At 33.3% G+C, this 25,033-nt stretch overlaps 1 protein-coding gene and 1 non-coding gene across 8 annotated transcripts in view; one reads left to right on the forward strand and one right to left on the reverse strand.

Moving 5' to 3' along the window:
* Positions 1–25,033, reverse strand: part of LOC145241414 (uncharacterized) — a 607,975-nt gene that overhangs the window by 443,600 nt on the left and 139,342 nt on the right. The gene's annotated exons all lie outside the window — the stretch shown is intronic.
* Positions 11,362–11,564, forward strand: LOC145241777 (U2 spliceosomal RNA). The gene has a single exon (XR_013862605.1). It is a non-coding gene; the product is annotated as a U2 spliceosomal RNA (small nuclear RNA).

A 25,033-nucleotide genomic window follows, 5' to 3' on the forward strand; every position in this document is an offset into this window, starting at 1 on the left:
GAAGGCATCCAACATTGACCTTAATATTTAATCATGGCTATGAAAGATTCAGCCATGGTCGAAATTTTGCGAATAAGTCTGAATGATTTAATAATACTTGTATTTCAGTAAAAGAAAAAACAGGTCTTAAAAAATGCACAAGATAAATAAAAGTGTAAATATTTCCGGGCAATATAATCACCAACAGATAGTTCTTTTCGATTTTCCGATATTTCACAATTTGAAGTATGGATCATCCTGCACTTGGTTGTGGAGTTGTTTGAGCGCAAGAAGTATAAGTGGAGGGAGTAAGTTCAGGGAGCTTTAACGTGTGCAGTTTCAGTCGCAGAGGAGAATAAGACAAAAAATAGGAAATCACTCCAACTCGTTTGTTCATTGCAACAACAACATTTATTTCCTCATTGTTACAGGCGTGACGTCACCCACGTGATCTAGAACGTTATCGATGTCTCTCACGTCTTTCTCTTTTTGTAGTCTTTTTCATTTCTTTCCCAATTACGTTACGTCGCATGCATTTACATACGTGCATCCGCGTTATGTTACTGAAAAAAAAATTTTTTGCACTCTCTTTCGTTACCTAAACCTAAATATGGATTCCATGAACAAAGCTTCTTCTCTAGAACTGCCCGCCTGTAGAACTCTGTTTCGAGGATATGCTTTCCAGCTGACTACAATATCATTATCTTCAAGTCCAACGTAAACAAGTTCTTGTCCAGCCGTCCTCGTAAATAATCTAATCATACCAAATTCCTTCTACAAACGATTATTACACAACTGTCACAATGACTACAATCCGCGCATTCTTGTCCTGGAGTGGTTTCCGGGCCTTGATATCTGGTAACCCTTTTTGTAAAATTTTTTTTAAAAAACATAAGAATAACAGGTTGCTAGAATAAGGTGCCTAAATATCACATGAATACAGAATCAGCCAAAGCCATTTGTCGTGCCTTTGTCGTGCCTTACTTTATCGTGTCGTACATAAATAGAAAAACTGCAACTTCAAAATAACTTTAATTTTGTACATACATAATTGTGTTGGTTAAACAAGTTTTTTTTTTTTCTTTCGTTCAACTTTCTTTTTATTTATCTGCCTTCATCCATTGCCCAACGTTTGCTAACAATTTACTGGTCATCACTTTTTCTAAGACGAAACAAAAGTAACACCTTTTATAAGCTACGGTCCACGCTGTTATCATGTCGGTGCAAAGGTTTTGCCTGTTTATAGAAGTGACATTTTAAACTATTATAATTTACTTTATGCATATTAGTGCTCAAACATATCACCATTATTAATTTATAATTTTTTTCTTACAGATTATTAAAGCACCATTCATATTTTTCTGCTCTAGTCTTACCCATGTTGACCCGAAAACAACCTTCTTTAGTCAACAGAAAGGGAGTCATCTTCCATCATGATGATGCTCATCCTCACATAGTATTACTGACCAAAGATCTCCTGGGAGAATTTGGTTGGGAAATCTTACCTTACGTGTATATTCTTCTTGCCTAGCTCTCTCACTTATTTCAAGGATTACAAAACCATTTAGATAGTTAAAATCACGGGAAGGGATTTTTTGTAACACAGGCATCACCACATTATCAAGGCCAAGAGGCCACTCGAGGATAAGGGTTAAAGAGTGTACAGTAGAAATTGGACAATATAGTAATCGTTAGTAATGAAAATTCGGTAAATTTGTTAACTTATATGGAACGGCTCATCAAGAACTTATTTACGTTAGACTTGAAGACAACCATATTGTAGTCAGCCGGAAAGCAGGAAAACGGGAGAGAATTCCACAGGCGTGCAGTTCTAAGAAAGAAGCTTTGTTCATGGAATCTACGTTTAGGTTTCGGCACAGATAAAAAGTGGGGGGATTATTGATAGTGTTTTCAGCTAGACGAGTGTTTCTTGTAAAAGTTTGGCGAGGGGGGGCATAGACTGAAGCTCAGAATGAACAAGAGTTAGATTCATAAAGCAAGGCATTTACAAGCTCATAAACAGATAGAATCAAGTTATAAAGAGCAAAGGTCGTTGTTGTTATGAATGAATATTTTCCAAAACATAGTCTTTCATTTTCAAGATAAAATTTTAAATCGGCAAAAACTTTTGCATCGACCTAATAAAAATTGGGTTCAACCAAAGTTACAGTAGTTTTATAAAATGTGGGAGGTGTCGTAATAGCTAAAGCAATGTTTTGTCTTAAGGGAGGCCGAAAATCATCATAATTATCGAAAATCATCATAATTATCGTATTAAGACAAAGCAAAAGCGTAATATAGTTAATAGCTTAGAAATCAAAAATAAGTATCATAAATAATAACTTTTATCAAACGATAGAAGATTAATTTTTGTTATCGATTTGCGTATTTTTAAACCTTTAAAACTGTTTGTAAGTTTTTCTATTTCAAAATGTGTTTCGTTACGTTCACTTAGCTGATTCCGGTCATTAAAAATGGCGGTCAATTTTGTAGGTGGTGTCTATTTCTAGACTTAAAGGATAAAAAACAAAAAACAAAAATAAAGACACTCAAGTTTAACCTAATCCGACTGGAAACAATCACCGGACTTAAAGTTAATGGTATTCTATTGTCCAAAGCTATTAATTAAGCCCGAAATGAGCAATCACTTAAAAAAAATCGACTACTATTTTTGATTGACGAAAGCGAACGTATGAAACAAATTTTGGAAACAAAATCTTACAAACCGTTTAAAAAATTAAAAACGATAATAAAAAAAATAATAAAATAAAACTTGGGGATAAAGATCCGTTGAGATGTTATTCGCGGTTGGTTTTAAATGTCCTGTCTTGTGCAAATAACGATGATTTTTTTTCCTCTAAAATAAATTATTTATTTTTTTAAAAGAACAAACAAATTTTCGACTTATAGAAAAACTCTTCATAAGGTTATGACTAGGGCTATGACAAGAGAATATTCTTTTCTTTATATTGACTCTCGAGTATATATCAGTTAATATTTTATATGTTTTTAGATAGAGTGATGTGGTTCTCGATTGATTAACTGTGTCTAACTGTGTCGGATATATACTCGAGAGTCAAAACAGTGATAAGAATATTCTCTTATCATAGCCCTAGTTATGATACAGACGTCGTTATTTGGCTTTTGACTGTATAATGCGAGCATTTCAACCCGGCGTTGCCCGGGCGTTTGGAGGTGTATGTTGAGCAAAAAAAAAAAAAAGAAAGCGGTCAATTTTTTTTAACTTTGACTCCTATTATGACCCTTTAACCTTTATTATTTTGGGCTCAAATTAAGTTATTAAGTTAGATCCATGTCCAAGGAACCTATATCTAAAATTTCAAGTGTTTAGACCAAAAATTGTCGGAGTTTGATAGAGTTCTCAAAAGTCAAATCGTTGAACTTTGACCCTTTAACAGCCAAATTTCTGTCCGAAAACGGATTACAAAGACTTGTCAAAATCTCAATACCCTGTATATCAAATTTCGAGTCTGTAGACTGAAAGTTGACTGTTATTGCGTAGGGAAATGTACACAGACAGTAGACACACACACATACACACAGACACTTTGACTTTTATAGATGTACTAGCATTTACGCCCGGCGTTGCCCGGGTGTTTGGAGGTGTATGTTGAGCAAAAATAAAAGGCGGTCAATTTTTTTAAAATTTGACCCCTATTATGACCCCTTAAAATTTATTGTCTGGGGCTCAAATCAAGTTATTAAGTTTGCTCCATGTCAAAGTAACCTATATCTAAAATTTCAAGTGTTTAGACCCAAAATTGTAGGAGGAGTTTGGTAGAGTTCTCAAAAGTCAAATCGTTGAACTTCGACTACTTAACAGCCAAATTTCTGGCCGAAAACCGATCACAAAGAGTTTCCCAAATCTCAGTACCCTGTATATCAAATTTCGAGTCTGAAGACTTAAAATTGACAGAGTTATTGCGTAGGAAAATGTACACAGACACACAGAACGTCCACTTTTATTAGTCCTCGCGCAAAAGAGCAGGACACAAAATGTTTTAAATAATAATAATATAATAGAATAACAATAACAAAGACTTTCGCTGGCGAGGACTACTATTGACCGTAACCAGTTATACAGTCCTTTTGAAATTTGCATCTCTATTTTTCTCGTTATGTACTGAATATTTGTTAATGGAAACATATATGAAATATGCTCCTTATTAAATTTTAAAGATTTTCTATTCTGAAAGAAGTTAAAAAAATTTAATCTAAAAAGTTATTTTTAAGTTTTTGTTTAAAAAATTCAGATTTTCTCATTATTCAGACCTGTATTACAAAGAAGGGGTTACAAAAAATGAGTTGTGGTGTGAGGAGAAATACAAACTGAAACAGAGAGAATATTCAGACCTGTAATAATACAAAGAGGGGGTTGCAAAAAATTAGATGTGCTGTGAGGAGAAATACAAACTGAAATAGAGAGAAGGAGAGTTTTAAAATATAATCTTAAAAAGATAAGATACAAGTTAGAAAAGCATTTCATTCAAGGCATGAAAATTGTTAAACAAAATGTGTTTACTATAGGCTTTAAAAATAAAGGTACAAGATTCAATTTGAAATGTATTTATCTTCAAAGTGCACTTTTATAAATTTTACAAAGTAAGGTATAAAAATTTAATTTAAATTGAATCAAAAAATTACCTTGGATTTATTTTATGTAATGTACATTTTGTTGCAATTTAAAAACATTATCTTTCATCTAGCAATTAATGATATAGATATAAATTTTTCAACGATTTTTTAAAGTGCAACAAAATGTACATATATATATATAGATAGATAGATAGATAGATAGATAGATAGATAGACAGACAGGTAGATACACAGGTAGATTAAACAAAAATATATACGTATACATAAATATATATGGAAACAATTTTGTGTTTGCTGTAAACTTTTTGCGCAAATATTATGCAAGGATAAATCATGTAGAATATCTACATGAATATAATTACACGTAATAGTTAACTAAAGATGATTATCCCATTAGAAAACCGAAAAAACTAATAGAGAATTATGAATGTTTAAAAGAATATGCAAATTAGCTAAATCTTTTGTTAGTGAATGTAATCCCACAGCCCATATATGAGAAAATTGTATTTTCTTTTTAAATAAATAGAAAGGAGGGTTTTTAATATGAATATCAATACACACAAAAGAAAAACGAATTTATAGGAGTATAGAAGATAGATAGATAGATAGATAGATAGATAATTCAAACACGAAACGATGCTTTTTACTAAGTGCTATTATTTTTCTTATTAATGCATAATACGCAGATCTGACCTTCGGGCTAAGATCCAAGTGTAGTCTCTGTTATGATGCTACACTTAACTTAGTTTGTCCTTAATCAATGTAGGAGAGACCCTTCTATACTAAATTGTATTTTTGAAACTGCCAGAGTATCCTTTTTTGGGGATGGTTTTTCCTCATTAAAAACGACCTGTCACATTTTGCTTTCGTATGGAAGCAAATAAATACCACAAGACAGTACATTTAAAAGCAAACGTGAATATAAAAAGGGTTCTTTTTCTCCCATAACATAATTCTATTCTTGTCCACCCCTCCTATTAAAAAAAATTTTTTTAAGCTTTGTTTCATTGGTCAAGACGATTCTTCTTGACCAATCAACAGACACCCAATTTTGGCAGGCTGAATGCCAAAGAAAAACGTTTTTTTTTTTTTTTTAGACTTGCACCCCGTCCAGTCAACAGCTTAGGAAACTTAATCTCCTTAATTTCAATGTGACTTCCTTATTCTGCCATTCGGAGGGCCGTCTATTTTTTTGGATGTTAAAAAACTTTTTTTTCAATTATAGCTGGACTTTTTTAAAACCACAAACCCAATTAATTTTGCAAAAACTTTTCTGTATCATCATTTACATATATTATCGTTTATCTTGTGTATCTTCTGTACCCATTGTTTTTTTTCTTTTGTTTGTTTTTTGGGTTTTTTAAAACATTTTTTCCAACTTCGGCAAGTGACAACTGAACTAATCCCTTGCCAAATCACATTAACGCAGTACATGCAGAAAGAAATGTAGCCGATAATTACAAGTGAAATTCAGTCACACGCTGTTTACCAGTTGAATTCTAAATACACATATGATATACAACATACCTGTATATGGTACATGTAAATTTGAAAGTAAAATTCTTAAGCTTATTTCATATTCTAATCGTCCAAGCTTAGGACGAAAGTTTACGTATATATTACAGAATCGTGTCAATGTATCAAATCGTTGACACAAGCACTTGCGATCAATATAGTAACGGTGGTATTTATTTGAAGACTGAAGCAGTGAAATAACTGTAATCGTCCTAAGATAAGAAAGAGAGAGAGAGAGAGAGAGAGAGAGAGAGAGAGAGAGAGAGAGAGAGTGGTGGGGTTCAGGAAAAAAGATACATACGTCGGTACAAAAAAATCGTAAGAATAGAAGAAATCTAACTTCTTATATACATTGAAGGCGAAATATATATATATATATATATATATATATATATATATATATATATATACCACAAATTGAAGATAAAAGATCAATAAATAAAATATTCCAATTTAAAACAAACAAAAAAAGAAATGTTTTGGGGGAATTTACCTGTAAAGTCCAAAGTGTAAAACCTTTTGTTTTTAAACCACGTTGTTTTTTTTTTTTGTTTTGTTTTGTTTTTTTTTTAGTGAAAGTTCATGTTATGCTTAGATTATCAAGTAAATATCGGACTCTAACGACAATTTTTACTATTTCATTTAATGTTTTCTTTTTTGTTAGATATTTTAAAAAATTCACTTGATAAAGAAGAAATAAAATATATTAATCAAAAACTCATGTATCTCATTAAGAGAATAATTTTTTTTTTTTTATCGGTAGAGTGGTTTTTTTTAACGGCAAAAACTTATAAGTAAATTTGTTCATTTTTCAATTAAGGTGGCCCCAAAATACTAATTTTGGTTTACAGCACACAATAGAAAGAGACATTAATTGTTGTGCTTCGAAACCACCGGAAGATAAACGCGAAGAAAATCAGAAATTTGTCTCCCTTTATTTGAACAGTGTAAAACATCTGAGTTCGCGTTTTTTTCTTGTTCAAAAAAGTATTTTATTTAAAAAGGACATGGAATATAAGTACAAATACGGATGAATTCTTAAAAATGAACAATAGAAGTACCCATTGAATAGTATATTTTATAGGTAACTGATTTTTTGGAATTTATATATATATTTTTTTATAATCGAAGTAAGTAAAATTTCGTTGATTTTCTTTAAATCTTTTTTTTAAAGAAAACCGATTTAAAAAATAAAAACAAATATTGCATAATTTGCTATGACACCTGTTATTATTTTTAAATATGGTATTTGCTCCTTTAATTGAAAAAAAATTAGGGTTTGAATTACATTTTTCAAGTAGTTATAAGCTTCGAAAGATAGTAAATTGAATTATTCAAGTTCTTATCACGCATTTTTAATGACGGCTTCTGATACACCTAGTGAACGAGGCATAAAAAAAAATGATGAAGTTCAGCATTTCCCCCCCCCCTCCCATTTAGCCCCAAAAGTCCCCAGGGGACATCAAATCCTGGTGAAAATGAACAAACGGTGCAGTTTTAGACATTAACATATGTAAATTTGAGTTTTGCATCATGCAAAAAAAGAAATGACTAAGTCCATCATTTGCCCCCCCCCATCCCTATTTAGCCCCAAAAGTCCACAATATTTAAATTTTAGTTCAGCACCATGCAAAACTGCTAAATAGACATATACAGAAAATTTTGGACAAATATCGTAAAATAGTCCCCAAAATGGAATGTTTCTATTAGCCCCCCCCCCAAAAAAAACCCTGGGGCACATTCAAGAGTTATCGCGAAGTATAGATAAACAAAATTATATAGAAGTCAGTTAATTGCAACATTTCAGAAAGTTTTATAAAAATCCAAGGCATCAATTTTTTTTAATAAGCACAAAAACGTCACTTTTAACCATTTTAACACGAAAGGCACCCCTAAGGAGGCAACTGGAGTTTTCCCGGAAAATCCGTTCTGTTACTTTTTTTTACTCATATCATGTTTAATGTTTGTGCAACATTCAAAAAAATTCCAAGGTGTAGTTATTGAGAAAAGTGCGGACAGACGAACGAACGAACGAACGAACGAACGGACAAGGGTGAATTTACAGGTCCACCCTCCTTTTGTCGGGGGACCAAGAAAGATTAAAAAAAAAAAAAAACTCAACAGTTAATAATAATGACACTGCGTCTAGTGTTGTTCAAATGTTTTATAAAATTATGTACCCATAAAAATCTACTTAAATAATTATAATTTATCTGTAAATTAATATAAAAATTTGTAAAAATATTGTTGTTCATATAATGACATTTGAATTTAAATTAATTCAAAACATGTTTTGGTAAGTAATTTTTTTTTTTTTTTTTTTTTTTTTTTTTTTTTTTTTTTGCTTTACTATGTTACTTCACTGAATATTTTTTCAATTACCGGAAATGATTAGTTTAACAAAATTATTAAGATTAAAGACTGGACTTTTGTAAAAGCAACATCGCCTGGTGATTTATTCAGCTATTTATAACTAGTTGACTGAAACATACTCATGATTGTGTAGCGATACCTAAATATTTTATGTAAAAATAAACAGAAAGTATATCTTGCTCTAACCTTGCATAAATCTCGTTAAATTCATTGTATGTTTTAGCTCTGAATTAGATAGATAGATAGATAGATAGATAGATTTTCAAGTGATAACAAAATTCTCTTTCTCTTCCTCCATTACCTGTGCAGTTGATAAGTACTCCAAAATAACTAATGCAAAATGTTAATAAAAAATAACACAGCCCAGAAACGCTAAAATTCACGATTTAAGCATACACGACGCAATTTACAAGAACAGTTTGTTCACTTGACTTGTGATTTCTTTGAACAAACTTTTTCTTCCTCTTTCTCTCTTCTTTCTTGAAGATATTCGTGGAAACAACAAACGACATCAAGCCAACAAGTGTGGAATTTGAAACAACCAAAATGCAAACACATAAATTCAAGGTTATTAGTTTTGGCCATCCAGAGAGTAAATTATTCATCTCCCTCCCCGAGCGAGAAGATGTGGGTCAAGGTCGGGAAAGTGAGATCTGAAAAAAAAAAAAAAAAAAAAAAAAAAAAAAAACAGCGCCCTAAAGTAAAAAGCATTCTGACCGACCAAACAAAAAAAATGCTTGGCCAGCCCCGTCAGAATTCCTCGGTAAGGACGCCTTAGGCGATTAGCAATATATTAACCCCTTCTCAAAGGACAGGAAGGTAAAGTTTGGGTGGAGGGGTTGACTTTATAAAACGGCATAGGATCATACCTCTTCCCGAACCAACTTGATCCAGACTTTGCCGGTCTGGTTTTGATACGAAAGAATTAATCTCGAAAGGCGACTATAAAAAGTAATTGCGTTGTGAATTATGGTTTAACCAATAAAGACAGAACCAAATTTAATCAATTTTGTTATCTGAAAACTTCAAGTATGTTGAACGTTAAAAGAAGAGGAGAGAAGATGCTGGATAACATAATATACGCATTTTCACTCCGGACGTGGGCACGACTGTGGAACTCTCTTCCGTTTGCCTGTTTCCCACCTGACTACAACTTGGATGTCTTCAAGTCCAACATAAACAAATTCCTGACAAACCGCTCTCTTAAGTAATACACCCTATCAAATATCCAATACTAACGATTACTACGATGCTATCTCATTGCTTACTGTACACGCAATAACCCTTATCCCCGAGTAGCTTCCGGGCCTTGATAAGTGGCGACCTCCATGTAAAAAAAAAAAAAATTGGAGTCACAAGACTATATCCCAAATTTGATTGTCATTTCAAACCACCTTCTGCCGAACAAGAGTGATAACATCCATTCATCATATACTCGTTCCGGTTTTAATATTCAAAAATATTTCAAAATTTCCATCACCAACCGCCACACGCTAACCTAAATCACTGGTTAAACTGGATTGAGACCGAAATTCTCACAGCGGAACTGTGTTTATTAATAATTTAAAAAAAAATATTTCGACACTGCCTTGCACTCAACTTGAACCTAAGAACTTTGGATAATATCTCTACTTTTTTGCTACTTATGAACTTTCTCTCATTGTAATTTTTGGCCTTATTGTCATATTTTCATTTTTATTTTATTTCCTTTTATTACTTGGCTTTTTTATACACTTATTATTCTTTTATATTTAACTAGCTGGGATGCCCGGCGTTGCCCAGGTGTTTGGAGGTGTGTGTGGAGAAAAAGACAGTTGAAGTAGGCAGGTAGGCTCGAACCCAAAGCCTTGACGTGAAGGTGGAAAAGAAAGTGAAAGAAAACGTGACATCCTACCGCTCGGCCATGACGCGACAGGAAGTGGAGAGCGTTCTAATTTGGCAATTAAAAAGTTGATATGCAGAAAGTGAATTAATTCACGCAAGAGAAGAAATGAACTTTTATTGTAATTTTTAGTCGCATGCAAGCGACTCTATAAGTCACTCTTTTTAAGCTTTGCTTAGCCTTTTGGCCAAGATCAAAGTGTAGTATCTGTCCGGCAGATACTGCACTTAAGATAATTTGTACCAGTCAATGGAGGGGAAACCCTCTATACTGGGACAATTATTATTTTTGGTAACCAGAGTGCCCCCTTTTTGCCTACTTTTAGGGGAGCTGGTTTTTACCTCACATTAAAAACGGCCTTGTGCCTAATTTGCTCAGTGGGGGAGCAAATAAATACCATCTGTCCGGCAGATACTGCAAGCAAAGACCATATATGTGGGGGTAACCCCACATATCAGACCTTGGTCAATGTAGGGGCAACCCTTCATACCAATTGTCACTATCCAGCTCCCATTTCCCACCCATCGGGAGCTGGTCCCCGTTCCCCCCCCCCACCCTCTCTCTCCACATTAAAAAAACGGCCTTGTGCCTAATTTTCTCAGTGGAGAAGCAAATAAATACAATCTGTTCCGGCAGGTACTGCAAGCAAAGACCATATGTGGGGGTGACCACACATATAAGACTTTGGTCAATGTAGGGGCAACCCTTCATACCAATTGTCACTATCCAGCTCCCCTACTCCCCAGGGAGCTGGTCCCCATTTCCCCTTCACTCCTCACATTAAAAATCGGCCTTGTGGCTAATTTTCTTGGTGGGGGAGCAAATAAATACCAACCCCACATATAAGACCTTGGTCAATGTAGGGGCAACCCTTCATACAAATTGTCACTATACAGCTCCCCTACTCCCCAGATAGTTGGTCTCCATTTCCCCTTCACTCCTCACATTAAAAATCGGCCTTGTGCCTAATTTGCTCGGTGGGGGAGCAAATAAATACCCTTTTCTTGGCCCTTTGGCCAAGATCAAAGTGTAGTATCTATTCTTACTACATGCTGTACTTATTGTGATATAAAGTGGGGGATCACTTTTTTATATTAATTTAATGTAAAATGATCACCCACTTTACAACCAGTCAGCCTCAAAGCCATTCAAGTAATTCTCCAGATCATTCAATTTGTTTTTGAAGGATTCCAGTTATTTTTTAGGCATTCAAGTCATTCTTAAGGTCATTCAATTCATCCTTAGGTTCATTAAAGTCATTCTAAGTCATTTACTTTTTATTTATTTAAGTCATTTCAGCCCATTTTTCGGTCATTTTAGTTTATCTTTAAGAATTTCATGTCAATCCTACATTCACGCATTCATTCATTGCACGAGAGCACGCGACTAATGGCTATCGTCCTTGTTTTACCTTATTGTCGTATTTTCATTTTATTTTATTCCATTTTTTTATACTTATTTTTATATTTACTTTTTATTCTTTTATATTGAACTAGCGAGGGGTACCCAGCGTTGCCAGGGTGTTTGGAGGTGTGTGTGGAAACTCAGATGGTGGGGGGGGGGGTTAAAAAAAGTAAGTATGAGGATCGAACCCGAACCCTTGAGGCAAAGTTGTAAATTAAAGTGTGAAAAAAAAAAAAAACGTGTGACGTCAACAATTGCCTCACCGCGACATACTAATGGAAACACGTTTGAATTTATTTAATTACTTGGATTTAGCAGGTGCACGTTTTAATGACTTAATGAGGTCAAGTTTGACTGTGGGATTTCATTTACTGCTGGACGCTTCCCCCCCCCCGAAGATGTTATAGGAAAAAGACTAACCCACATGCGGCGAGCGACAAATGTTGAATATTTATCTTCCCGAAATCGAGCAAATTAAATAGACAGGCGAGCTTCGTTGTTAACTGTGAGATATTACGATTTATATGTGATATAAAAAGTTTTAAAAAGTTGTGAAGCGAGCGACCGCTTCTCTGAAAAAAACCTTTTGTAGACACACAGAAAAAGCGAAGACACATACATACATACATACATACATACATACATACATTTTCGCTTTTATATTTATAGATAATTTTGTACTTCTTATACCTTTACTATTATTTCACACTTTTTCATCCTATGTATCCTTTGCATTTTTATCCTGTTATTCTACCATTTGCCTATTCACTTATAATTTTAATATTTCATCTTTTATAATTCATCTTACCTTTATTCTTCTACTAGCGAGGGGTACCCGGCGTTGCCCGGGTGTTTGGAGGTGTGTGTGGTTTTGGGTAAATAAAAACTCCCGGGGGGGGGGGTAAAATAAAAAAATGTTTTGGTAGGTAAGTATGAGGATCGAACCCGAACCGTTGAGGCAAAGTTGTAAATTAAAGTGTGAAAAAAAAGAGTGCGATGGTTTTAACCATTGGGCCACCGCGAGATGCTAACGGAAACACGTTTGAATTTATTTAATTTCTTGGATTTGGCAGGTGCACGTTTTAATGACTTAATGAGGTCAAGTTTGAGCGCAGGATAGTATTTCATTTACTGCGGGAACGCTTTTTTTTATTTTTATTTTCCCAAGATGTTATAGGAAAAAGACTAACCCACATGCGGCGAGAGACAAATGTTGAATATTTATCTTCCCGAAATCGAGCAAATTAAATAGACAGGCGAGCTCTGTTGTCAACTCTGAGATATTACGATTTATATGTGATATAAAAAGTTTTAAGAAGTTGTGAACCGACTGACCGCTTCTCTGAAAAAAGCCTTTTGTAGACATACAGAAAAAGCGAACACACATACACACATACATACATTTTCGCTTTTATATTTATAGATTATATTAATTATTTCTTATAATTTATATTTCATTTAAATACACAGTTGTAATTCCAATACCCTTACTAATATGCGGACGTAGCATAACTCCCCTTCCATAGTTATAATCCATTAATACATATGATTAAATGAACATCCTCTTTCAATCACTTATCCTATATTCTTCCCGAGAGTTTAGACGCGCATATTGCACACATATATTAAGCCCACTATGGCATAAGTGGCATACACCTACCTTCGTTATATAATAAAAACTATATTCCTCCAATATCACAGAGATCACTTTAGTTCTCGCATTCCTTTCCCCAAACAGTCTCAATATTTTACCTCTCACTGTACAATTATTTCGCTCCTAATGTTGCTATGTATCATCCTTATTGAATAAACGAAATACATTAGTATATACTTTTATATTGTCGTTTTCATATTTTACTGATACTCTGTGTATACACACACACACACACACATATATATATATATATATATATATATATATATATTATATATATATATTATATATATACATATATATATATATATATATATATATATATATATATATATATATATATACTAGTTAAAAGTAAGAATATAACGAAAATTTTGTCTACAAAGAGAGTTTAGATGCGCACATGCACACATATATTTAACCCAGCATGACATACATGGTATACACACACCTTCATTATATAATAAAAGCTATATTCCCCCTATGTCACCGAGGTCACTTTAGTTCTCCTATTCCCTCCCCAAACAGTTTCAAAATTTCATTTTACACTTCACAATTATTTTGCTCCTAATGTAGCTATCGCTAGACGTCGCATCCCTATTATGTTACCTAGCATCGTCTCTCCTCTTCTGACGAGAAGCATTAGGCTTCAAAATACCATGATATAAAGTCTTACTTTTCCTACACCCCTAATTGATGTATCATCGTTATTATATAAACGAATAAATCTATATAAATTAGTATATATTTTATATTGTCATTTTTTTCTTATTTTATTGATACTCTATATAAGCTCTATAGCAATTTGTTGAGCTCTTTATTATCCCAATAATTTTCCTCTTAAAGAATCGATCTTATTCTTTTAACCCCCCCCCTCCATATATCGACATACAGTACTGTTTCGCTGTTTCACAGCTCATCAGTGCGGTTACTGGTTTGAAAAGTAAAAAAGAATGACTTGGGTGCACTCAGCTAGAATCGAGAAAAACAAAACATTTACCCTTTCAGTCGCGTTTCCTTCCATTTGAGCCAGGCCGGCAGATAGATAAAAAAAAATTTTTAAATGGAGCCACTCTTCACTCTGATTAGTTTTACGCATGCGTAAATGAATACAAATATGTCGGCAAAATTGCTAATAACTTGCTAATATATTTCCATCCAAACAAAGATTTTACTCGTTATAAACCATCCTTGATGTATGATTACTGATTTCTGTTAATGTCAGTGTTATATGACCAGTAATTCAAGAGTTTATCGGTTAAATATTTACAAACAGAAAAACACGCACATATATATGTACTGTTTTATTTATATAGATAAGAGCACTCGTTCATCTAGATCAATGGTTCTCAACCTTTTTTTTATTCATGGACCCCTTTTCCCTTCTTTTTATCTTGGTGGACCCCTTCATAACTATTGGTCATAAGACAATCTTCTATTTTTCACTAATTTAAATTTTAAGGTTTTAATAATCAAAGAAATATTATATAATTAAGCTTTATTTTTAAATGAAAACTAATTTAATGCAAATAAAGTATTCTACAACAACTATAATAATTATGATAATTTTGTTATGTTTTGCCTGTGGACCCCCAGAAATATTCCATGGACCCCTAGGTTCCATGTGGACCCCGGTTGAGAACCACTGATCTAGATAAATATGCCTGTTTTCGTGTTATTATTGCGTTGATCATTATTTTTATTTTATTTCACGATGATTGTCCTTAGTTATTAAACATGATAAGTTCTACTGCATGATTAAATAAATATAAGTCTCTTATTAGAAGCATCTAACAATGTAGAAATATGCTTTTTTTTTATCTCTTGAGTCTTATGTGACGCCGGGATTTAACCATATTTCGTGCATATGATCCATTTGTCAAGTGTTTCTGTTTCTTTGCAGCAAGGGGCCTCTTTGACACATGCCATATCCCCAAAATATTCCGACGCAATTTTAAAATAAAATCACTGGAATCGTTTGTGAGACTGGAATTTAACAATGTTATTTTCGAATAAATTATTTTAAAAAAAATTAAAAAAAAAAAAAATGATAAGAATAAATTACATTCAAGCCTAAGCATGTTGGTACATTGAGGGAAACAGGGATCAGGGAAGGAATTCCAAATACAAGAAGTTCGAGGAAAGAAACTGTACTTTTACTTCTATTACGATTGGAAATTTGGTATCTGACTGAAACCAGAACTATACTATTACCTCTATTATTATTTGAAATTTGGTATCTGTCTGAAACCGGAACTATACTATTACTTCTATTACTATTGGAAATTTGGTATCTGTCTGAAACCAGAACTATACTATTACTTCTATTACTATTGGAAATTTGGTATCTGTCTGAAACCAGAACTATACTATTACTTCTATTACTATTGGAAATTTGGTATCTCTCTGAAACCGGAACTATACTTTTACTTCTATTACTATTGGAAATTTGGTATCTGTCGGAAACCAGAACTATACTATTACTTCTATTACTATTGGAAATTTGGTATCTCTCTGAAACCGGAACTATACTTTTACTTCTATTACTATTGGAAATTTGGTATCTCTCTGAAACCGGAACTATACTATTACTTCTATTACTATTGGAAATGTGGTATCTGTCTGAAACCAGAACTATACTATTACTTCTATTACTATTGGAAATTTGGTATCTGTCTGAAATCAGAACTATACTATTATTTCTATTACTATTGGAAATTTGGTATCTGTCTGAAACCAGAACTATACTATTACTTCTATTAATATTGGAAATTTGGTATCTGTCTGAAACCAGAACTATACTATTACTTCTATTACTATTGGAAATTTGGTATCTGTCTGAAATCAGAACTATACTATTACTTGTATTACTATTGGAAATTTGGTATCTGTCTGAAACCGGAACTATACTATTACTTCTATTACTATTGGAAATTTGGTATCTCTCTGAAACCAGAACTATACTATTACTTCTATTACTATTGGAAATTTGGTATCTGTCTGAAACCAGAACTATACTATTATTTCTATTACTATTGGAAATTTGGTATCTGTCTGAAACCGGAACTATACTATTACTTCTATTACTATTGGAAATTTGGTATCTCTCTGAAACCAGAACTATACTATTACTTCTATTACTATTGGAAATTTGGTATCTGTCTGAAACCAGAACTATACTATTACTTCTATTACTATTGGAAATTTGGTATCTGTCTGAAATCAGAACTATACTATTATTTCTATTACTATTGGAAATTTGGTATCTGTCTGAAACCAGAACTATACTATTACTTCTATTAATATTGGAAATTTGGTATCTGTCTGAAACCAGAACTATACTATTACTTCTATTACTATTGGAAATTTGGTATCTGTCTGAAATCAGAACTATACTATTACTTGTATTACTATTGGAAATTTGGTATCTGTCTGAAACCGGAACTATACTATTACTTCTATTACTATTGGAAATTTGGTATCTCTCTGAAACCAGAACTATACTATTACTTCTATTACTATTGGAAATTTGGTATCTGTCTGAAACCAGAACTATACTTTATTTCTATTACTATTGGAAATTTGGTATCTGTCTGAAACCGGAACTATACTATTACTTCTATTACTATTGGAAATTTAGTATCTCTCTGAAACCAGAACTATACTATTACTTCTATTACTATTGGAAATTTGGTATCTGTCTGAAATCAGAACTATACTATTACTTGTATTACTATTGGAAATTTGGTATCTGTCTGAAACCGGAACTATACTATTACTTCTATTACTATTGGAAATTTGGTATCTCTCTGAAACCAGAACTATACTATTACTTCTATTACTATTGGAAATTTGGTATCTGTCTGAAACCAGAACTATACTATTATTTCTATTACTATTGGAAATTTGGTATCTGTCTGAAACCGGAACTATACTATTACTTCTATTACTATTGGAAATTTGGTATCTCTCTGAAACCAGAACTATACTATTACTTCTATTACTATTGGAAATTTGGTATCTGTCTGAAACCAGAACTATACTATTACTTCTATTACTATTGGAAATTTGGTATCTGTCTGAAACCAGAACTATACTATTACTTCTATTACTATTGGAAATTTGGTATCTGTCTTAAACCAGAACTATACTATTACTTCTATTACTATTGGAAATTTGGTGTCTGTCTGAAACCGGAACTATACTATTACTTCTATTACTATTGGAAATTTGGTATCTGTCTGAAACCAGAACTATACTATTATTTCTATTACTATTGGAAATTTGGTATCTGTCTGAAACCAGAACTATACTATTACTTGTATTAATATTGGAAATTTGGTATCTGTCTGAAACCAGAACTATACTATTACTTCTATTACTATTGGAAATTTGGTATCTGTCTGAAACCGGAACTATACTATTACTTGTATTACTATTGGAAATTTGGTATCTCTCTGAAACCGGAACTATACTATTACTTCTATTACTATTGGAAATTTGGTATCTGTCTGAAACCAGAACTATACTATTACTTCTATTAATATTGGAAATTTGGTATCTGTCTGAAACCGGAACTATACTATTACTTCTATTACTATTGGAAATTTGGTATCTGTCTGAAACCAGAACTATACTATTAATTCTATTACTATTGGAAATTTGGTATCTGTCTGAAACCAGAACTATACTATTATTTCTATTACTATTGGAAATTTGGTATCTGTCTGAAACCAGAACTATACTATTACTTCTATTAATATTGGAAATTTGGTATCTGTCTGAAACCAGAACTATACTATTACTTCTATTACTATTGGAAATTTGGTATCTGTCTGAAACCAGAACTATACTATTACTTCTATTACTATTGGAAATTTGGTATCTGTCTTAAACCGGAACTATACTATTACTTCTATTACTATTGGAAATTTGGTATCTGTCGGAAACCAGAACTATACTATTACTTCTATTACTATTGAAAATTTGGTATCTCTCTGAAACCGGAACTATACGTTTACTTCTATTACTATTGGAAATTTGGTATCTCTCTGAATTCGGAGCTATACTATTACTTCTATTACTATTGGAGATTTGGTGTGTGGCTGAAACCGGAATTCTGATGGCATTTTTTAATTAGACTAACTGTTGTTTTACAATGCTAAAATTGAGACTTAAGCGAAAACATATGGTATTCACTTTTTCTTTCACAAATCTCAACTGAATGCCGTCCATGGTGAAGATGAGGATGAAGCCACTTTTCTATATTAATTTAACGTGAAAAACACCCACTTTGTAGCCACTTTCTTTTTTATGGGAGGAAGGGATCTGTTATTTTTTTAGGTGGTGTTTATTTGGTAATTGTGGTCTGGTAGACCAACACAAGACCTACGTTAAAAAACTTTTTTTATAAAGGTTTTCAGATGTGCTGAAAACGAATATCGCCTTTAAATTTTTCGTAAATAAGTATTTTTCGGATATTAAGCAATGTAATTTTTTATAAGTAGTAGCCATTATTGTACGTGCAAGCGTGCATATTTTTACTTAACACCCGGAAAAATACTTATTTGCAGAAAATTTGAATGTGATATTCGTTTTTAGCACACCCGAAAACCAAGTTTTTTAAGGTAAATTTTGTGTTTGTCTACTAGACCATACTAAATACTGCCCTTAAAATAAGATAACAGACCCCCTCCCCCATCAAAAAAAAGTTAGCCATAAAGTGTGTGCTCATTTTACATTAAATTAATATAGAAAAGTGATCGCTACTTTTTGAAACTATAATTTTTTCATATCTTGGAAACTACTCGTTTTCTGGAATTTCAAACCTTATTTTCATTTTCAGCACCCTTAAAAACCTTTAATAGTGATAATTTTAAAGGATTTTTTGAGGGGGGAAAGATACTACACCTTTACTGAAACATTTTATGGCTGTAAAAAAGTGCTAAACATAGGCTCTGGATGATGGACGACCCCCTTAATGTGCGACCTTAACGGCAAATGTCACATAGCCCACTACACTATCCAGGTCATTAGCTTACCAACAAGCTTTCATTTGTTAAATTCTGATCATTAGTTGCTGAAATTTCGAACATAAAAATTGCCAAAAAAGGTGGTATATCTTTTTATGTATATATGGATATATCTATACTCGTAGCCAAATTGAATATTGAAATGTTCATATCTTTGGTTCCATGGGACGAAACTACATGAAAATTTGCAGACTTTTTGAAGATTATAATACTATTCTATGGTTAAAATTTGATGACGATTGGTAAAAAAGAACCTATATTTTCAAACCAATAAAATATGTCCAAATTGTCATAATAAGCCAGCTTTAGTTTTGCTGCTTTGAAATGAATTTTACTTAAGGGTTTTTTTTGGTTTTTTTTTTCTATGTTTTTTTTTTTTTATTGCTTGGTTTACCAAGCCACTTATATATATATATATATATATATATATATATATATATATATATATATATATATATATATATATATAAATCTACTTTGCCTTGATTTTACAAAATTTTCCATAAATATATATATATATATATATATATATATATATATATATATATATATATATATATATATATATATATATGATGGAAATCGATTCAGACAAAGCATGAAGCCACTTGATGTAAGAAGACAAAAAATACTATTTCAATGTCAAAAACAAACCAACGATAAGTGTTAAGTTGATACCGACTTAGAAAGCAGCAATTCTTCTCTCTTTGTCAGAAACATCGCTTATGACATATGAGGACTAAAAGACAACATAAAAGAAGCAAGAGATTCATCAGATGAGGCTTGATGGCTAGCTGTACAGGGTGGCATGATAAATTTGTACAGGGTGGCATGATAAATTTGTCACCTTAAATAAAAAAACACTACAGCTTTATTTTTAAAAATTTTATTGAAAAAATCAATTCAGGTAACTTGATTATGTCATAGAGCTGACATCTATTCAATGAAGCTACCTTCAGCCTCAATCACCACCTCGATATGGATCTGAATCTGGGAGCATGCCTTTTCCACAAGCGCCGACAGGAGCTCAGTGAATACTCAGCAGATGGTAGAGATCAGGCTGGGTTTGGTGTTGTGGGAGGTCATGTTGGTGATGTTCTCAACGTCTGACCAAAGGAAGTAGTCCAGCGGTTCAGGTCAGGAGGGGGGGGGCAGTCCTTACTGCCACACCAAGCGTCTGCCAGCAGCCACCTGATTGCACCAGGGGATCATCACGCTTTTGAGCACATCCAGGTACATTTTGATGTTGACTTCAAGCTGACTTTGAAGATGTGAGGTGGCATGATGTGACCCTCACTTGAAACCGCACCAGAAACCATAACCGTGACCAGAAACTTTGTTTTCATTACCCTGGACACATCTCTGTTATCTGGCAATCCGGCGATGCATTTTGAGGGTGCTAGCAATGGTCCTGTTGTCATAACTTGGATCGGTAGAGAGAATGAGTTGTACAGCGGCGCATCTCTGATCTCGCCCGTTGAACATTGTATCACTTTCAGACATGATAGTAGGCTCCTCCTATTGCTCGTGGGATTTGTACACAACTGGCCAATTAGTAGATCGTCTGCAACAAAAATCAACCGGCTTTCATCAAACGGAAATGGAATCATGTAGTCTTTTCTGGGGCGACACTTTTATCGTTCCACCCTATAAATGTAAACCCATAGTCCACTTTCCCCGCTCCTATGCTATGGTGCCATATTTTTGACAAGTTTTCGTAGGAGGAGCTTAACAGTTTAAACTAATGTAGTGCGAGTATTTCACTCTCACTGCACTTTTTTTTTAATACGGGTTTTCTATTCTTACTGAATGTCTTGTTCTTAATTAGCTTGTATCTCGTCTATCATAATGCTTTTACTTCACCCTTTGTTGATTACTTTTATTGGGCTATGCACAGTTGCATATTTTAAATGAAAGAAAGGAAGAACTCGGCCAATATTTATTGATTGATGATTTTCAATTTACAATTGAACAACTTAATAATTTGTTTAACGTAATTGGAACAATCCCAAAGAACTTGGAAATAAAAGATTAGAAGAAATTGGAATCAAAGGGAAGACTGAGACTATAAAACAGACAGTAATGTTGAAAACAGCTGAAATCTTAAGAAAACTCCTTGAATACGGAAGCTAACCCACATGGACTACAAACGCTTACCAGCCATATGAAAACTGCAACAGAAGTAATGCAAAAAGATAGAGGAATACCACATGGAACCAAGAAAACTGAAACTACAAAATTGTAAATTACCTATCCCACCGGAAAAAAAAATTGTAGTGTTGGCATGGACTGGCCCCCACACCAAATAGTCATGAAGAGTCAAAGAGGATGGAAAGACCAAAGAGAGAAAACACTAATCAGATCTCCATTGGATGACTGCAAAGAAGACTGGAACCTTGGAACGGCTTATTGTCACCCAAATTCCAGAGAAGACCAATGGTCGTTGCCAGTGAGAAATCAATGATAAGCGGCTATTGCAATAATGCAAATTCATTTGCAATGGTTATCTAAAGAAGTGGAGCGTATTGGAAATCTGGGGAGACATTTTGTCAACCAGACTCCAGAGAACAGCACTGGTTGTTGTAAATGAATAATCTTGATGATTAGGGCTAGGACAACAGCATATTCTTTTCGTTGTTTTGACTCTCGAGTGTGTATCCGTTGATATCTTATATGCTTTTATATAGAGTGGTGTGGTTATCGGTCGATTAACTGTATCTAACTATGTCGAATATATACTCAAGAGTCAAAACAATGAAAAGAATATTCTATTGTCACAGCCCTACTGATGATAGCCTGTCTGAAAACTCCAAGTGAGTACAAATAATAATAGGATTTATGTGTTCAAACGTTGTGAAAATGACACTCAAGATATGAAGAATAGTCCAAAGAATCCAAATTTTGTTTTTGTATGGAAATCACTCGAGACAAGACATAAAGCCACTTGATGTAAGGAGCTAACAAGAACGAAAGCTGATTATCGTAAAGACAGGAGATGCCTATTGGTCTTAAAAAAGATATTTATTGCTCAACACTCGTGGCAAGCTCTAGTGAATTCCAATCTCTCTCCTCCTCGTCTGATTCCTTCTGCTTAAAAAAGGAATATTTCATCAACGTCCTAAGCAACTGCAGTCACTCTCTTGTTTCCTCTACAGTATCCCTCCTCCCACCCACCCCAAAGAAACGTACAGATAAATCTTTTGTTCTCCGTTCTTAAATTTACAAATATTTTAATAGTATGCGGTCTGACAAACTCGTAGCACTTGTGCCACTTCGACTTAAATACCCCTGACTAACCCGAAAAGCAGCAAAGTCCCGCACCTTCAATCTTCTACCCTAATAGTTTCTTCACTCGAACTGCTAGACTTTGTAATTCTCTCCCAATCTCCTGCTTCCCTGCCTGTACAAAAGTTTAAATGTAATGTGAACAGACATCTTACTACTCAACTCATATTGTTTGAATTCTTCGGACTACTGTTCTCATCTTGAGTGTTATTTTCACAACGTTTTGGTCGATGTAACCTCCGACCTTATTCTGGTGTATTTTGTAAAACTCGAGAATTTTTCTTTTCCTGAAGGAGCAATATGCGATCTCAGCTACTATTTTTTTTTGGGGGGGGGGTCTGTCTGTGAAAGGGTGATACTCGTATGTGAAGTGCCAGAAAGCCAACTCGCATCTGATTTGGGAAAATCATGCAAAACAGATAATAAGAAACTTTTTGCATCAAGTATTTTTGTTGTAAACAACCGGTTTTATTCAAACACCTATTTATTTTATGTTTATACACACAGACGCATATATATATATATATATATATATATATATATATATATATATATATATATATATATATATAAATTTTGAGAATATATATGATCAATATGATATAACTCTAATCTGTAATTTTATGTATGCACACACACACACACACACAATATTTTATGAACAATTTTTTTTATTCATACCATTCTGGCAGACATCAATACTTCTGAATGAAATAACAGTTAATTACCTGCCACACCACCTTCACCCTAACACTAATTACTTTTTAATGTTAACTGGTTTTCTCATTAAAAAAAAAAAACGGGTCTTCTGACATCTCTCTCCACCCGCATCTCTTAGTTTGACTAATTACTGAAAACGCAGGGAAATGTTTTTTAGGAGACAGACATGGCTATTCCAAATGAAAATGATATTAGGAATTAAAATAGTTACATACTTGCTCGAGTAAGTGTTGCTTATACGAATCGGGGATATGTCCTCGACAATCAGTTCAAAAGTAGCTTTGTTGCTGTCTGGCTAAGGTACAGTTCTGTTTGGTCCTAGTAGATTCATCTCCCAGACTCTCTCATCCCAAACAAGACATATTACCACTTGGATGCAAGAGACTACTATTTGGGCTCGTATCTAATAGTGAACTGTGGAAAGCTGAGCAGGAAGTTATCTGTTCGCATTACATTTTAAACTTCTGCAGGGTAACACAGTCAAGGAAGCAGAAAACATCGTTCATTTCTGTATTACGTTTAAGTTATTTTAAACCCCACTTTTCCCATGTTAAATAATAATTTCGAAATAATAATGTTAATATTTCAGCGTCCCAATTGTTCTTTAGTTTTTTTTTTTTGTTGTTTTTATCGCGTTTAAATTATCCAAATAAACAATTGTTATTACTGTCTGCTTTTTTTTTTTTTTTTTTTACATCGTTCATTTCTGTATTACGTTTAAGTTATTTAAAACCCCACTCTTCCCATATTAAATAATAATTTCGAAATAATAACGTTAATATTTCAGTGCGCAGGTTATCCGCGCATGCGCAACCGGATGTCGTAAACCGGAAAGTGGGTTACATACATCGTTACAAGATCATTTGAGTTTTATAATTATATATATTTCAAAAAGCCAATGTGTGAACCTGGGGTTTAATTCTCCAATTAAATTGTCTAGAATCGGTTTAAAAATACCCAGTTATCTGACCTGTTTGAATCTAAATCTGATTTCGCTTACAGCCAGAACATCGGCAGCTGTGACCAATCAATGCAGGCGAACCCCCACCATAATTCCTACTTCACCCATCTCCAATATCTTTCCACAGATGACCATCTTTACAAAGAAAAAAGAAATATTAATTTGCAATCACAATAATATGCGTAGCATCTGTGTTTCAATAGACATGCGCACACTCAAATACATTAAACATAAATAAACTCAAACAACACTGAAGCTTTCGTAAGATACAGAGAGGTACATAAATATAATGGGTGACATGATAGTTGTATAGAGCACAAAAGGAAATGAAAAGACCGTCAAGCTGTTTTCATTTTCGCATTAATTAGGATTCAAACCTTTTTGATATAATGTTTCCGCTTTTTTTTTTTTAGATGAAGATTTATAATATACTAGCAGGCCGCCCGGAGTTGCTCGGTCGTAAGATACGCTTAAATATATTTAATTCATGCAGATTACATATTATTATCATTATAGAGACAATTCTCTATAGATTATTATATTAAACCTAATATATAGTGGTCAGATCAAAACTATATATGATTTGCTTGCAATCAGCTGGAATCGAAACT

The sequence above is a fragment of the Euprymna scolopes genome, chromosome 20, assembly GCF_053919585.1.
Source record: "Euprymna scolopes isolate OS-2025 chromosome 20, ASM5391958v1, whole genome shotgun sequence".
Taxonomy (NCBI): Eukaryota; Metazoa; Mollusca; class Cephalopoda; order Sepiida; family Sepiolidae; genus Euprymna; species Euprymna scolopes.